Source organism: Phocoena sinus, chromosome 5, assembly GCF_008692025.1.
Source record: "Phocoena sinus isolate mPhoSin1 chromosome 5, mPhoSin1.pri, whole genome shotgun sequence".
NCBI classification, from domain to species: domain Eukaryota; kingdom Metazoa; phylum Chordata; class Mammalia; order Artiodactyla; family Phocoenidae; genus Phocoena; species Phocoena sinus.
In genome coordinates, this window is record NC_045767.1 from 126048102 (window position 1) to 126064624 (window position 16523).

Genomic DNA, 16523 nt, shown 5'->3' on the forward strand with positions numbered 1-16523 from the left:
GAAAAAAGGAGGAATAATATGAATAACTACTTAGAATTTTTAAGACTGTTAATTATTACAGATATTGACTAATGCATACTTTTCCAAGTAATAATATAAGAATAACCTGCTTATTAACTAAAAGGTATAATTTATTTTCAAGTGTTCCAAGGCAGGGCTATAAACAAAACTCCAATAAACGGTACTGTAAATCTTGGCACAGATACACCAATGTATCAACAAAGGGCAGAGTGACCCAAGGAGAAAAAAAATCCTATATTATCTTTAAGCAAAATTGTTTGCCTTGAGTTAAAAAGGAAAACAAATTCCTTCACGATGGCTTAATGTATAACAAACAACTAAGATGGAAAATGTCTCTGTATAAACTTTTATATAGGAATTCCCGCCTCTCACATAAACAAACGCAAACTATATTTATGAGTTAAGTCCATTCGTAGCAGATAAAGTTATCCTTTTGCACCATTCCAGGTAACCAATTAGTGCATAAGTACAGAGTTCTAATGATACTAAAACATCTAGAATTTCCTTTCCTGCTGTAAATACCACAACAACCGTGAGTCCCTTAACTGAGCAGCTTAAAACAGAGATGACAGCAAAGCCTGCCAGTTAGGGAGACTCATGTCTTCCCTGAATGAAACCTGTAGTTGCAAAAACAGAGACCCAGATGGAACAGTCACTGCCTGCTGGCCTGGCAGCTCTGTGCCAGTTTCCTTGCTAAGGTCATAAGCAGGTATGTGAGGGAGGGAATGGTGCTGTGCGTTAAGCCTATGAGGGAGAACTGAATAAGTTGGCTTGGAGTGAAAGACAATTATAAAATCAATAGAGGTACGAAAATCTGAAGAAGTTAAAAAAAAATTAGCAGACTTTAAACTGATTTAAAGTATAGGGTTATTTCTGTCCATCTTGAGATTCTTTTATCTTCAGCACTAATCCAAAAAAATAGAAGGTTCCTCACATCAGTGATTTCACTGACTTGCCTCTATACTTTGAAAGCCATTGTTCCTGAGTTCATTTCTTCATAGATGGACCCAAGTTGGGAAGGTTGCTGCCATCTGACCCCTAGAGACCTGCATCTCTTAACAGTCATGGCAAAAGCATAAACTCTCTATTTGGCAATCATTCCTTAAAAGATGGACTTTGGTCAGATCTGAGTTTAAATCATAACCCTATCATTTATTAGCTATGTGAGGCTGATCAAACTACTTTACATCTTGGAGTCTCAGTTTATCCTGAAAACAAAATCAGAATAGGTCACTCAACGGTCTGTTACAAGGATTTTATGAAATCATATAGTTACAGTTCATGGTAGAAGGCCAGATATATTCTCAAGAAACCCTTGACAAATCGTGACAATTATTAACGCATAAATTCTCACTCACAGATTCATATTCTTATTATGTCTGCTTTAACATAAGTAATAAATGCAGCCTCCTGTCTACAGTAATTTCAAGGAACATGACAAGTCCCACAACACCCTAACATGTTCCAGTGCTTAAATCTTATTTAATAAGAAACATGAACTTTTATTCCTTAGAGATAAAGTTTAAATGGAATACAAATTGAGAGGTAACACAAAGATTTAAATTTGTACCACTGAAGTACAAGTTAAAGTTGACTTCAGAAAAAAGGGGACTAATGATTCAACAAAAGTACTGAAGTAATTAGTTAATAAATTCCTTGTGAATCATAGAATTAACAGTTAAATAAACCATAAAAATGTAGAAAACTTTTTTCATATTTCTGAATTGTAAAGAGCATTCTAAGTTTCGAAGGAGATAAAGAAAATATTGTTTAGCTTTACTAAGATATTTCAAACACACTTGTATTTCAAACCACATAAAACAAAATTTTAAAGTAATCAGAAGCTTATGAAAACAGTTACAACTAACAGGACTTTAAAGAATCAAGATTCTTTGATTAAAAAAAAATACTCTTTAAACCAATGAGACATAGACCCTCTGAAAAAAGAATAAGTGTATAAACAGATAAATCATAAAAATTAAAATAATAACCAATAATCTCCTCAGATTCATGTTAACTAGTAATTACAAACATAAATAAAATATCACTTTCCACTATCATGTTAGCAAAGATTTTACAATTATAAATCTCTTAGCAGGCAAGAGTTTGAGAAGACAGATAATACATATTTGAAATGAAAAGTATCAATCCAAAGGAAAATATTTACTAAGGAACATTCAGACATGTTTCATTGACTGGAGAGGTGGGTAGAGGCAATCACTTTGGTTTTGTTTTGAGTGAGGCGAGGAGGAGAGAGGAAGGTATAGAAATCGTAGGCTGAGGCTGAGAACAAAGATTTCATCTATCTGCTCAAAAACTCTTTCATCTTTAAATATACAAGCAATTATTTCCAGGGACCTTAATATTAATGAGAATGGAAGGAACCAAAGAGCTCCAGTTTCTTTGGGAGTGGTGGGGACAGCACTTAGAGAAGCAAAGTCTTACAAGAAGATGACATGTACAAAACAAGTTTGTTTTGCTCCTCTCTGCCCCTTTAATTATTTACATTTTAAAAGACTCTTAGATGAAAGTAAAAATAATCTAGAAAAGCGCATTTGGTTCTTTGAGTTTCGTTGTAATCAAAAATTTTCCAGCTGCGGAAAGAAGAGTCATCTTAAAACAAAGCTGTAGAACAATATATAACTATATATTCCCTATGAGAAGCTCTTAGAATCAAAGTATTAAATTTGTTTCTGTCTTTTGCTTTAGGACTATCTGCCATGTTCTATTGAAAAGGAGAATGTTTATGAGAGCATAAATTTAACTGTACTACCAAAGAGAGTGGGAGAAATCAGGAAAGCCAGAAAGGATATCTGTAATTAAAAATATATATATATTTTTAACTATGATTATGAGTGGAAAAGCCCTCCATCTCAGTTGGAAGCAATAATTACTGGCTGTAGTAATTATTATTATTTATTATTATTAATTATTCAGGGGTTATGAAATAATGCAAAGGAGTCTAATACAATACAAAACACAGAGATACAACAATTAAGCTTTACATGCAATACACAGAATAAAAAGAGCAATTACAAACAGACGGGAAAAGCCACAATGATAAAACACTGGCCTTACAAATATGTATTTTTTTTAATCAAAATCCTAAGTAGCTACTTTAAAAGCTGATGTTTGGCAAGTTACGTTAACACTTTGTACTATATTTGTCCATATCTATAAAATAAAACAGTTGAAGTAGAAGAGTCTGAAGGTTCCACTTCCATGAATAATTCATTCTTCTCCTTTCATGTTCTATGAATTCTATGCCATCCATAGCTACAGAAAAACACTGATTGGCCAGCTAAGTGGCTAATAATAAAATACTTGATTGTTCTGGCAAAATTATTTATGCCTCACTCCAACCAAAGTTCTCTAACCTCTTCTGGTTGGTGGTGGTACTGGTGTTATTTTTTGCCTTTGTTTGGTTTTGCTATAATCCTTTTTAAAAAATTTTATTAGAGTATAATTGATTTACAATGTTGTGTTAGTTTCAGGTGTACAGCAAAGTGAATCAGTTATACATATATCCACTCTCTTTTAGATTATTTTCCCATATAGGCCATTACAGAGCATTGAGTAGAGTTCCCTGTGCTATACAGTAAGTCCTTATTAGTTATCTATTTTATATATAGTAGTCTGTATATGTCAATCCCAACCTCCCAATTTATTCCTCCCCCTTACCCCCGGTAATCATAAGTTTGTTTTCTACATTTGTAATCTTTTAATATTGAGGCAAACTCAGGTTTCTCTCATCACTGGCTTATGGGAACAAGGTACATTTCTAAGTCCATGACCATAGAAACCCCTGCCCTTCCAGTTTTATAACGCTTATATTACTTGATAAGCCAGCAAGATACATAAAATTTATACCTATAACTCTTTGGTAAGGCACCTTATCCATACCTATTTAACTAGAAATACTTATGTGGTCAAAATAAATCTGAAGAAAAATTACAGATTGAATTATGGTCCATTCCAAGCAAATTAAAAAGCTACAAAATTTCCCTATGAAAATACCAATCTTGTTTTCATTCCTAAGACAGATACAATTCAAGGTTAAACAAACAGAAGAGTCATATTCAATAGCTGGGAGAGGTTTACAAGGCTTCAACAGCAGTGGAAACTACTGGCAGAGCACACTGAGAAGTAAAAATAGTCAAAATAAGAAAAGTTGTGAATTACTCTAAATCGTGCATAAAGCTTTACCTTTGATTCTGGTATACTTACTTTGTATATGAAATAATTTGTATTTTTACGTATGGTGGGGAAATAAAACACCATTAAAGACAAAATAATATTTTATTGAGTATAGGAACTAAAAGGAGCAGCTGCTATTTCTCAAGTACTTTTTAAAACACTGACATTCTTTTCTTTCAATATTTCTATTTTGAGGAGAAAATTCTTCTTCTGACTGAACTGAAGTATCACCTTTCAGGTCTGAGAATTTTTTAAGCCATGATTTTCTATTACTTCCTTAAATTCCTAACTTTCTCTACAATAGGAAATAAAATTAGGAGGTGTAACTTCATTCGTAATGTTGAGAGTCATTCCACTCTGTCATTCTTTAGGATACATGAGGATGGAGCCATTCTCTCCCGAAATTCACTCTGGGCCTTTTGGAAGGTGTAACACTGTCTTCAATTTGCTAGAGCATCATTTAATTTATCACAGCAGTCCATGTGGGTGCAGCGACTAGGTGATCTTGCTGACAGATTTCATGAAATTAACTAAACAACATCTGCAGGCTCTATATCCTGAATTTGTAGGTGCTAACCAATATAATTTTGAACTTCTGTCATTCAAATGGTTTATGAGTTCAATAAATATCTACTTGCATGGATGAACACACATAGCTATAATTGTTGATAGAAAGAGAAATGAATTTTTTAAGTATTGTTATTGTTTCAAAAGACTTTACCAACTACTTAAGGGACTTCTCCTTCAATCCAATTAATCAGTTTTAAATTATATTAAAATAAAGTCTATAAAGAAAAGTGGGTTTAAAATAAATAAGTTTTTTCTTTAGTTCAAGTTCTTGAATGTCTGACATTTTAACATAAAAATTAATTTTAACATAAAAATTAATTTTAAAACATGGCTACAATTAACTCACAAACTCATAAGGGAAAACAAAAACTCTGTATCATCGACTTTGCAGAAGTGCTGTGACAATGGTCTGTACAGGAGACCAAACCACAGAGGCTGACAGTGGACAGGCAGGGCATCTGGGAAGGGATACCTTCACTGAGGCTGAAAGCCAAAGGCCAGGAAGAGGGTGTTTCAAGATAGAGGAAGCAACATAAACAATTCCAGAAAGGCGTAAAACAGTATGGATTGTTTTGAGTATGCTTAGGTTGTAGATGGCAATTGTATGCTTGATGCAGAGGCTAAAACAAGCATTAAATGAATGTTAAAATACAGTTTAAATTTAGATATCAGATTAGCCTTAAAGCACATCTGAATTAATAAAACTGATTTTGAAGCATTCTGGATTATTTTTAAAATTTTATGTGATTCAACAACAATGATACTCTACAACTATGGGCCTCATTTTAAGATATCTACTTTACATTTAGACCTATTCCACCTGCTGTTTTGGACATGGTTTATCCCATTTTAGAATAAGCTGGTTCCTGAATATTAACCCTAATACAAAACCTATGTCAGAGTATTATCTTTCCCTTATATCTCTATTGTTCTACAGTTTAAGCTCTACAACGGCTTTCATGTTATTTTTGTTTTTAACTTAAGTATGTAATACAAAAAACCCTTTGGAACTACAATTGCCATCTACAACCTAAGCTAAACATTTTCAATACCATGCTAATGCTTCTCTTCCACAATAAAAAAACCAACAACAGGGAAACTTTCACTCTGTCAGTACATAAGTTTTATCTAGTTACACCTAGAGTAAAGCAACATATTACTTTCCGAGTTATGTGTAGTAGACATAAAACACATAAGTATATAAATTTCATGGGTGTTCTAAATCAGAAAACACATAGAAAACAATTCCTTTCTGTCCCCTTCAGCACCACTGCTTTTAACATCAATCTGGGATATGCAAAACAATGATGATAAATGAATATGCAATCGCACTACGGTCACACAGAGAAGCACGTGTCAAAGTTCTACCTGTGATGACAGGAAAAAAACTACTGATGTGGGGCAAGAGATGTTAATTTAATATCTTTACTAGAGAACCACTTTTGCAAGGAACCAACCTAGCAAGTCAGTTGGACAAGCAGAGAAATTCTAAATGCTGAGTCCTTTGCACCTTGGATGAAGAAGTCTGTTCTTACTTTTCATCACTCCTGCTTCTCTCCCTCCCAGAAGGAGTCATTATTTCACTTTAATGCGCTGTCAAATGGACAGTGGCTTTCTTTTCAAAAGACCCCATGTTACTCACATTCACAGCCTGCACATTTTGACAGTGACAACATCTTCACACATTCATCTGAATTCTTCCCCTATTCCACTTCTAGAACACCCTCCACTATAAACTCACTAATATTCATGTTTTAATAGCAATATAAAAAGTAAACATGAATTTACCAATCAGAAGACGTCAAGTCTGACAGAATGAAGAAAGAGAAATTTACTGACAGGACATAACATGAAATCAGTGTTCAAGAGCCATTCCCACCACCCACGCCACTTAAGTGTATTATGACCGTGCACAGCATTCTTAAGAGCAGAATATGAAACTACACTGCCACCAAGGACACTTAACCAGCAGGCAGCCCCTCCACATTAGCTTTAATATGCCACACAGCCCTTTGCTTACTGATGTAGAGCAGCCAACAGGGAGATGGAGTTTACCAGTAACAGCGAGACTGAACTGGCTAATTACTCACCTTCTTACGTACAGCAGGCTTGCTCGTTTAACTTTTTGTTTCCACTCTTGTCATAGCTCAGCGGCAAATGGTTGTGATTCAGCAGAAGTTCGAACCTGATAATTAAAAAGAATTTTTTAAGAAAAAAATTGGAAATTAAAGTTCCCTCCACTGAAGTCTTTCTTTCCTTGCCCTCTGGCTGTACGTTTCTCGCTCTCGTTTTCTCTCCCTGCAAGGCAGCTACGTAGTGGTCTATAAATATTGACCCTGACACGTGCTCAGTGCTTCACTTGCTCATGGCACAGGTCTGTGTTACTGAACACCGTGGTAATACTCCAGCAAAGTTCTCAGCTGCTCAGACAAAGCTGTGGATTGGCTCACTACCCAGCAACCCTGTGCCTGCCTGGAAATACCATTTTGCTGCCAGTTTTACAGATGCTATGGGCCTTTCCTGAGGCCCAAATCAGGCACAGAAGGGCAATTATGAGGTTTGTCTGAAGAAATAGTTTCCCTCAAGCAGGTGGAGAAAAGGGGGGCTGGGTGGAGTGAAAGACAAGAAAGGAAATACTGCCTTTGTTTTGGCCAAACAACATAATTTCAAATCCTTTATAAAAGTCATACCTAAATGCCATTCAATCAAGCTTTATAAAACTGAACTACTGCTTACTATGAATAACCAAAAGACGTAGGAAAGCATTTTTGCAATTGTTTTTAATATTGCTTCTCACTGAATAAGGCTGCAGTGACTGAGTAAGCGGCCACAAAGAAATGTGTCAACATAAATAAATTCATTTCCAGAATGATAGAAGTGCCCAGGAAAGTATAATATTAATCTGATCAAATTAAATATTTGGTGAAAGAAGCTAAAATATAATCTAGAAATTATATGAATCAACATGCTATATGAAATACTTCTAGATTTTCAATCATCACAATTGAATTATTTTATTTTTTAAAAAATTAAGGGGACGGGCTTCCCTGGTGGTGCAGTGGTTGAGAGTCCGCCTGCCGATGCAGGGGATGCGGGTTCGTGCCCGGGTCAGGGAGGATCCCACATGCCACGGAGCGGCTGGGCCCGTGAGCCACGGCCGCTGAGCCTGCGCATCCGGAGCCTGTGCTCTGCAACGGGAGAGGCCACAACAGTGAGAGGCCCGCGTACCGCAAAAAAAAAAAAAAAATAAGGGGGCTTCCCTGGTGGCGCAGTGGTTGAGAATCCAGCTGCCAATTCAGGGGACATGGGTTCGATCCCTGGTCTGGGAAGATCCCACATGCCGCAGAGCAACTAAGCCTGTGTACCACAACTACTGAGCCTGTGCTCTAGAGCCCATGAGCCATAACTACTGAGCCCATGTGCCACAACTACTGAAGCCCGTGTGCCTAGAACCTGTGCTCCACAACAAGAGAAGCCACCGCAATTAGAAGCCTGTGCACCACGACGAACAGTAGCCCCCGCTCACCACAGCTAGAGAAAGCCCGTGCACAGCAACAAAGACCCAACACAGCCAAAAATAAAATAAAAATTTTAAAAAGATATTATTTTTTAAAAAAATTAAGGATAAAATCTAAGCCATGACTATATAATTTGTAGGTGATATAAACAAGGTCAGCATTATCTACATATAGCACATATAATGTCCACGGTATTAATGATTAAAAAATAAATCAAGCCTATATTTTTTATTCTTCTTGGCAAGAAAAATCATATGTTTACTTAATTGAAATTTCCTCTCTTTGTTAAATCAAGAGTATAGGAAACTTAAGAAATAATCTGGTCACTTACTCATTTAATAGCTGATAAAACTGACCTCCAGGCCAGTTAATTTACCCATAATCGCATGGCAAGTTTGTGGCAGGGCCAAAACTAGACGTTCTTGCCTTATTGCTCACAATTCTGTTCCCCTTCTACTACAATAATGGTTCCTAAATTCATTTTTAGGTTCAAACTCTGATTTTCAGATGAAATCTTACCAAAAACCTTATCAGTAAGGGCAAATATTACACCTAGAGAAATAACCAGCATAAAATAAAAATAGCCTTTAACAGCTTAATTGACTCCCCCAAAAAGTTATGCATAAGAATTAACTTTCTAACAGTTGAAATCGACTTTTCCTTGTTTGGTTCAATTAACAACATTTTCCCAATAAATTAACTTAATACCAGGAGAGGTATATAGTGAGGTGCTGAGGAGCCCAAGAGGAAACACAGTTCTCATGCTCAAGAAAGGAAAACAAAAAAAGCCTAATGACAAAACAACGTGTTAGTACAGTGATGCAGACTAGGATGGCAGCAAGGGTGCTTGGAACACTAGCTCCTGAGCCAGTCTGAAGTGGGGGAAGTCTTGATTCCTCAGTCAAGACTTCTGCATCTTAAAGAAATCAAAGATGACACAAACAGATGGAAAGATACATGATGTTCTTGGATCGGAAGAATCAATATTGTGAAAATGACCATACTACCCAAAGCAATCTACAGATTCAATACAATCCCTACCAAATTACCAATGGCATTTTTCACAGAATTAGAACAAAAAATTTTACAATTTGCATGGAAACACAAAAGACCCCGAGTAGCCAAAGCAATATTAAGAAAGAAAAACAGAGCTGAAGGAATCAGGTTCCCTGACTTCAGACTATACTACAAAGCTACAGTCATCAAAACAGTATGGTACTGGCACAAAAAAGAGAAATATAGCTCAATGGAACAGGTAGAAAGTCTAGAGATAAACCCGTGCACCTATGGTCACCTAGTCTATGACAAAGGAGGCAAGAATATACAATGGAGAAAAGACAGCCTCTTCAATAAGTGGTGATGGGTAAACTGGACAGCTACATGTAAAAGAATGAAATTAGAACACTCCCTAACACCATACACAAAAATAAACTCAAAATGGATTCAAGACCTAAATGTAAGGCTGTATACTATAAAACTCTTAGAGGAAAACATAGGCAGAACACTCTTTGACATAAACCACAGCAAGATCTTTTTGGATCCACCTCCTAGAGTAATGAAAATAAAAACAAAAATAAACAAATGGGACCTGATGAAACTAAAAGCTTTTGCACAGCAAAGGAAACCATAAACAAAACGAAAAGACAACCCTCAGAATGGGAGAAAATATTTGCAAATGAAGCGACCAACAGGGGATTAATCTCCAAAATATACGAGCAGCTCATGCAACTCAATATCAAAAAAACAAACAACCCAATCAAAAAATGGGCAGAAGATCTAAATAGACATATCCCCAAAGAAGACATACCAATGGCCAAAAACCACATGAAAAGATGCTCAACATCACTAATTATTAGAGAAATGCAAATTAAAACTACAATGAGGTATCACTTCACACCGGTCAGAATGGCCATCATCAAAAAATCTACAAACAGATGCTACAGAGGGTGTGGAGAAAAGGAAACCCTCCTACACATCTGGTGGGAATGTAAATTTGTACAGCCACTATGGAGAACAGTAAGGAGGGTCCTTAAAAAACTAAAAATAGAGCTACCATATGATTCAGCAATCCTACTCCTGGGCATACACTCGAGAGAACCATAATTCAAAAAGATACATGCTCCCCAATGGTCACTGCAGCACTTTTTACAACAGCCAAGACATTGAAGCAACCTACGTGTCCATTGACAGATGAGTGGATAAAGAAGATGTGGTACATATATACAATGGAATATTACTCAGCCATAAAAAAAACAAAATAATGTAATTTGCAGCAACATGGATGGACCTAGAGCTTGTCATACTGAGTGAAGTAAGTCAGACAGAGAAAGACAAATATCATATGATATTACTTATATGTGGAATCTAAAAAAGGGGTAAAAATGAACTTATTTACAAAACAGAAATGGAGTCACAGATGTAGGAAACAAACTTACGGTTACCAGGGAGGAAAGAGGGGGAGGGATAAATTGGGAGATTGGGACACACTACTATATATAAAATAGATAACTAATAAGGACATACTATAGAGCACAGGGAGCTCTACTCAATACTCTGTAATGACCTATACGGGAAAAGAATCTGAAAAACAGTGGATATATGTATAACAAATTCACTTTGCTATACACCTGAAACTAACACAACACTGTAAATCAACTATACTCTAACAAAAATTTTTTTTTTAAATGATTAGGCAGAAGTGAGGCAAAGATGAGACAGAATAACACAATAAAGACAAACAGGCAGGAAAACGGATGCTATGGAACTTCCAAGTTCTTTCTTGATGGAGCACATAATTTGAAGCAGGAAATGTTTAAATTAAAAAAAAAAAAAAGAAAAAGATCTAGAAGGAGAAAGGTGATGAAGAGTTTTATATACCAGGTTTAAAAACTTGGGTTTTAGGGACTTCCCTGGTGGTCCAGCGGTAAAGAATCTGCCTTACAATGCAGGGGACACAGGTTCAGTCCCTGGTTCAGGGAACTAAGGTCCCACATGCCACGGGGCAGCTAAGCCCGTGTGCCACAAACTAAAGAGCCCACGCACCCTGGAGCCTGCGCGCCACAACTAGAAAGAAGCCGGCTCACCACAAAGAGTCTGCACGCCTCAATGAAAGATCCCGCATGCCCCAACGAAGATTCCATGTGCCGCAACTAAGACCCAAGGCAGCCAAAAATAAAATAATAAGTAATAAATAAATCTTAAAAAAATAACCAAAAATAAATAAAAACTTGGGTTTTATACAGTAGGCTAGTAGTCTTCAACTAGTTTTATTCACAGGCCCTTAAAAGAATTTTGAAAAAATACATAACCATTCACACATTACCAAGTTAACATCTATAATTTTTCACCTGTGGTAAAATATGTACTTGAAAATAATTTAATTTCCACCCAATTGGAAATATTGACATTTTAAAATAAAATTTATATCAACTATCTTAAGAATACTCAATAGAATCTAAATCCACAGTAATAAAACCATTATCCATTTAAAAAATACATAAATAGACTCTTCTTTCAGCAGCTGAAAATTTTACATTACTATTTTATTTTCTCAGAGAATTCTTACGTAATGTATTTTGTAATTAAAAGCCTTTCATTTTTCACTCTATCATACTTCTCCACAACAAAAATATAAGACATTAATTAAAATTGTTTAATTGCTAATTTTTCTATGATCCCAGGACAATGTACTATAGTATGATTTCAGATGGATAAGGGTGTGTCTTCTTTCGTAAAGTAAGAGAAAGAATGTTGTGAATAAAGCATTTCTCTTAGGCAGATCAATATTAATAAAGAGAAATTCATGCAGAAGTTGAGAATCTGGACACTGACTCCATTAAAACTATGTGACTGGACTACAGTACTACACACTACCTTTATATCAGTTACTTAAATAAACGGCAGAGGCAGTCCAGGCTAGGTCAGGAAATGAACTAAGCAGTGCCCTCACAAAGTCAGAAAGGAATCTCTTAGCCTACATTTCTCTCAAGGAACTGCTAGAATTTTTTTTTTTTTTTTGCGGTACGTGGGCCTCTCACTGCTGTGGCCTCTCCCGTTGCGGAGCACAGGCTCCAGACGCGCAGGCTCAGCGGCCATGGCTCACGGGCCCAGCCGCTCCGCGGCACGTGGGATCCTCCCAGGCCGGGGCACGAACCCATGTCCCCTGAATCGGCAGGCGGACTCTCAACCACTGCGCCACAAGGGAAGCCCTAGAATTTTAATATTGAGTTTTAAGGGGTAGCAAGAAGATGAGATGAAGAAATTAATCAGCGGAAATCAGTGGACAAAATTAAAAGGACTGATATGTCCTATAAAAAAAATAAAGGGTTTTGCCTTTGATTTGACTATAGGGTAAGGAATGCATAAAGAGTCAAAGGTGTGAAGACTCAATACTGCCAAAATGTCAGTTCTTCCCAACTTTACCTATAGATTCAATGCAATCTCAACCAAAATCCCAGCAAGTTATATTTTGGGATATTAACAAACACATACTAAAGTTCATATGGACAGGCAAAAGACCTAGAACAGCTAAAACAACACTGAAGAAGAACTAAGTTGGAAGACTGACACTACCTAACATCAAGACTTACTATGAAGCTATAGCAATCAAGACAGTGTGGAGAAAGAACAGACAAATCAATGGAACAGAAAAGACAGCACAGAAATAGACTCACTTAAGAAGAGTCAACTGATCTTTGACAAAGGAGCAAAGGCAAAACAATGAGGCAAAGACAGTCTTTTCAATAAATGGTGCTGGAACAACTGGACATCCATAAGCAAAAAAAATGAATGTGGACATATCTTACATCCTCCACAAAAATTAACTCAAAATAGATCACAGATATACATGTAAAATGCAAAACTGTAAAACTCCTAGAAGATAACATAGGAGAAAACCTTATGACCTTGGATATGATGACTTTTTAGATAAAACACCAAAGGCATGACCCATGAAAGAAATAATTTGTAAATTGAACTGCATTAAAATTAATAACTTTTGCTCTGAGAAGGACAATATCAAGGGAATGAGAAGACAAGCCACAGACAGGGAGAAAATATTTGCAAAAGACATCTAATGAAGGACTGTTATCCAAAATATACAAAGAACTGGGCTTCCCTGGTGGCGCAGTGGTTGAGAATCTGCCTGCCGACGCAGGGGACACACGGTTCATGCCCCGGTCCGGGAAGATCCCACATGCCGCAGAGCGGCTGGGCCCGTAAGCCATGGCCGCTGAGCCTGCACGTCTGGAGCCTGTGCTCCGCAACGGGAGAGGCCTGCATACCGCAAAAAAAAAAAAAAAAACTCTGGCCATAAAGAAAAGAGACTGACAGATGGGGGCAATGATTTAAAACAACTCATCCCTGTGTAGAGACTGAGTGTTGTGAAGTCACGCCGACTTGAGTTTTCATCTTTCTCAAGTTACTTTGTGAGTTATATAACCTTAGTTTCCTCAACAATAAAATGAGTTTAATATCTGCACCTCTGCACTGGGTATCAGTACCGCTTTTTACTGTGGAATAATATTTCATTGTCTAAGATAGGCTTTTTAATTATCCATTCATTTTAGCTGATGGACGTTTGGGTTGTTCCCACTTTTGAACTATTACGAATAAAGCTGCTATGAACTTTCATGTACAAGTTTTTGGGTGAACATCCGTTTTCATTCCTTGTGGGTAAAGAGCAGGAGTGAAATTGCTAAGTAAAATGGCAATTTTATGTTTAACATCATAAAGAACTAACAAACTGTTTTCCAAAGTGGCTACACCATTTAAATTCCCGCCAGCAATGTATGAGGGTTCCAATTTCTACACATCCTTACCAACACCTGTAATCATCTGTCTTTTTTATTATAGCAGTACTTGTAAGTATAAAGTAGAATCTCAGTGTGGTTTTAATTTCCACATTTCCCTAACGACTTATAATGTTGAGTATCTTTTAATGTGCTTATTGGTTGTTTGGCCATTTACTCTTTCCAGTAACTACAATTTCAAAAAAGCCTAGGACCAAGTAAAGCTTAAAGTACATTTTCAAGTTATATATGGCACAGACACAGCCACTCACTTGTTAGCTGAATAAATGAATAAACTAATCAACAAATGGAAGATTAAGGAACAGAAATACTTGACTTATTGGTATACTGTTTCCATTTTTAAACTAACTTAATTTGAATTCCCATGCAGTTTCGACAGAATGCTTAGTAAGCTAAAGAAACTTTTTTTAAAAATTGATTAAGAAATGAATGACCTTAAGATACACTGTTGACAAACTTATGAGATATGAATACTACAAATTTATCCAACAGCATAAAGAATGAGACAATCCTCGGGGGCAAATATTAGTAAAACAGGAAAATGTTAGTAACCCAAGCTTGTCATCATTTTTCAAAAAGACCTGAGGAAATATATGACTTCCGGTGTAAATGACTGAGGAGAAAGAAAACTGACTCTACAGTGTGCCTAGTTACAAGCAAACTATGGATGGTTTCCTCCTTGTTTTTCCTTTATAGGGCTACTATTGGTCATCATATACAGAGTCACTTACCATTAACTCTAAGGTTCTTTGTTCTCAAGCAATAAATACTTTGGGCTCCCGGGACCCCACAGGAAAATCATACATAAGGCTACTAACCTTTACTGCTGCCAGTTTATTGTAAGTACCTACCCATTATTAGTCTGAGAAGTACTGACTGCACAGTTAATAAATAGGCCATTTGTTCTTTTCAACCAGAACAATGTTGTATTCAATATGTAAACTAAAAGAAGAAAAATACTAAACAAGAAAATGATATAGCAAAGAATGCATGTCCTTTTAAACTTGTATTTGACACCATACCAACTAATGCCAAACTAAACTTAAACATTTTATCATTTATAAATAGAAATCGTTTTGAAATTCATAGTGCGTGGAACGCATACAACCACAATCAATGATAAAGCTCAATTATGTTTAACAAAATAAGATAATAGTGAAAAGCATCAAGAATATCACGTTATTCCTACAGTTGTTGCTAATTTGACTCATAATAAAACTATACTAATGTCTCTTCATGTTTAATGAAAATAGCTGAGTTCCCAGCTACAAACAAGCATTTCCATTTGGTTTCCTCTTAAAGGCACACGTATTTATATAACACTAGGGACAATCTCAAAAAGTGTTTGAAATATATTTATTTGCAATATAATTTCAATCATTTTCTACTTTTACAAAAGTGTACAGTTCTTAAAATCATCATGTATCTTTAATATTTATTTCTTAGATTTATGGAATTAATCATTAATTCAATTTTTTCTATCATTTCAAAATGGAAATTAGATTGTCTATGTGACAAGAATCTTTATGAGAATTTTTTATTCCATTAATCTCTGAGTAGTTCTAATATTCCAGACGACAGATGACTATGATTATCCTAAATCTGAAATAAAGGTTTTCTTTCACCAAAAAGACAGAGCTGAGCTGAACTCTCAATACTTGTTACTTTTTCAAGAACTCATTCAAGGATATTTTTATTTATACAGATACCCAAAATTAGCAATGTGATATTAATTTAATGGAACATTTCTAGAAAAAAATACTATATTTTGTTGAACAGTGGAAATGATATCCAGAAAAAGTACTAAACGTCCTCTCCAAGGCAGGAGGGACATAAAGGTGATCCTGAAATTGCCCCTACCAGAGGGATTTCCGTCAGCTGAAAGGAGAGCAGGAAAGATTGCAGGACTCAATAAAACAAGCTACGGCCAGGCATTCCTTAGGATGGAAAGGGGGAAATCCCAGACAGGAAGGATTCAGCAAAAACCAACTCAATGGGGGAGGGAAATACGCGTCTGCCACATTTAAGCTGACATTTTTTTTTTACTATTCATTAATCATATGACAGTAGCTCATAAAAATATCACTGAATAATTAAATTTAACAGGCAGTAAAAACACAAATGTACGTTAAATCTGATCATTCATAAAAACATCACTGGTTTATTTTACTGCTCTATGATGAATCTGCTTTCATATGGAAGAATTAAATTTGTAAAGCTGAGGAATACCATTATTCACCTTAATGCCACATTTTTCTAATCAAAACATATTTCAAAAAAAGGAGAAGAAATACGAAGAAAACAATAAAGCAAACCAATTTTAACAAGAAATGAATGAGATATCCATTACTCTTGATTGGTTCACATATAAAATGTGGTTGTTTCTATTGGCTGTCCTGCTTGACAG

The 16523-nt window shown here is 35.9% G+C and overlaps 1 protein-coding gene across 4 annotated transcripts in view; it reads right to left on the reverse strand.

Annotated features, from left to right (window-relative positions):
• Window positions 1–16523, reverse strand: part of BMPR1B (bone morphogenetic protein receptor type 1B) — a 423330-nt gene that overhangs the window by 158192 nt on the left and 248615 nt on the right. For all 4 annotated transcript variants that reach the window (XM_032632927.1, XM_032632928.1, XM_032632930.1 and 1 more), the window contains one exon: window positions 6879–6973. The gene's annotated coding sequence lies outside the window, so the exon portion shown is untranslated. The remainder of the gene's footprint in view (window positions 1–6878; window positions 6974–16523) is intronic.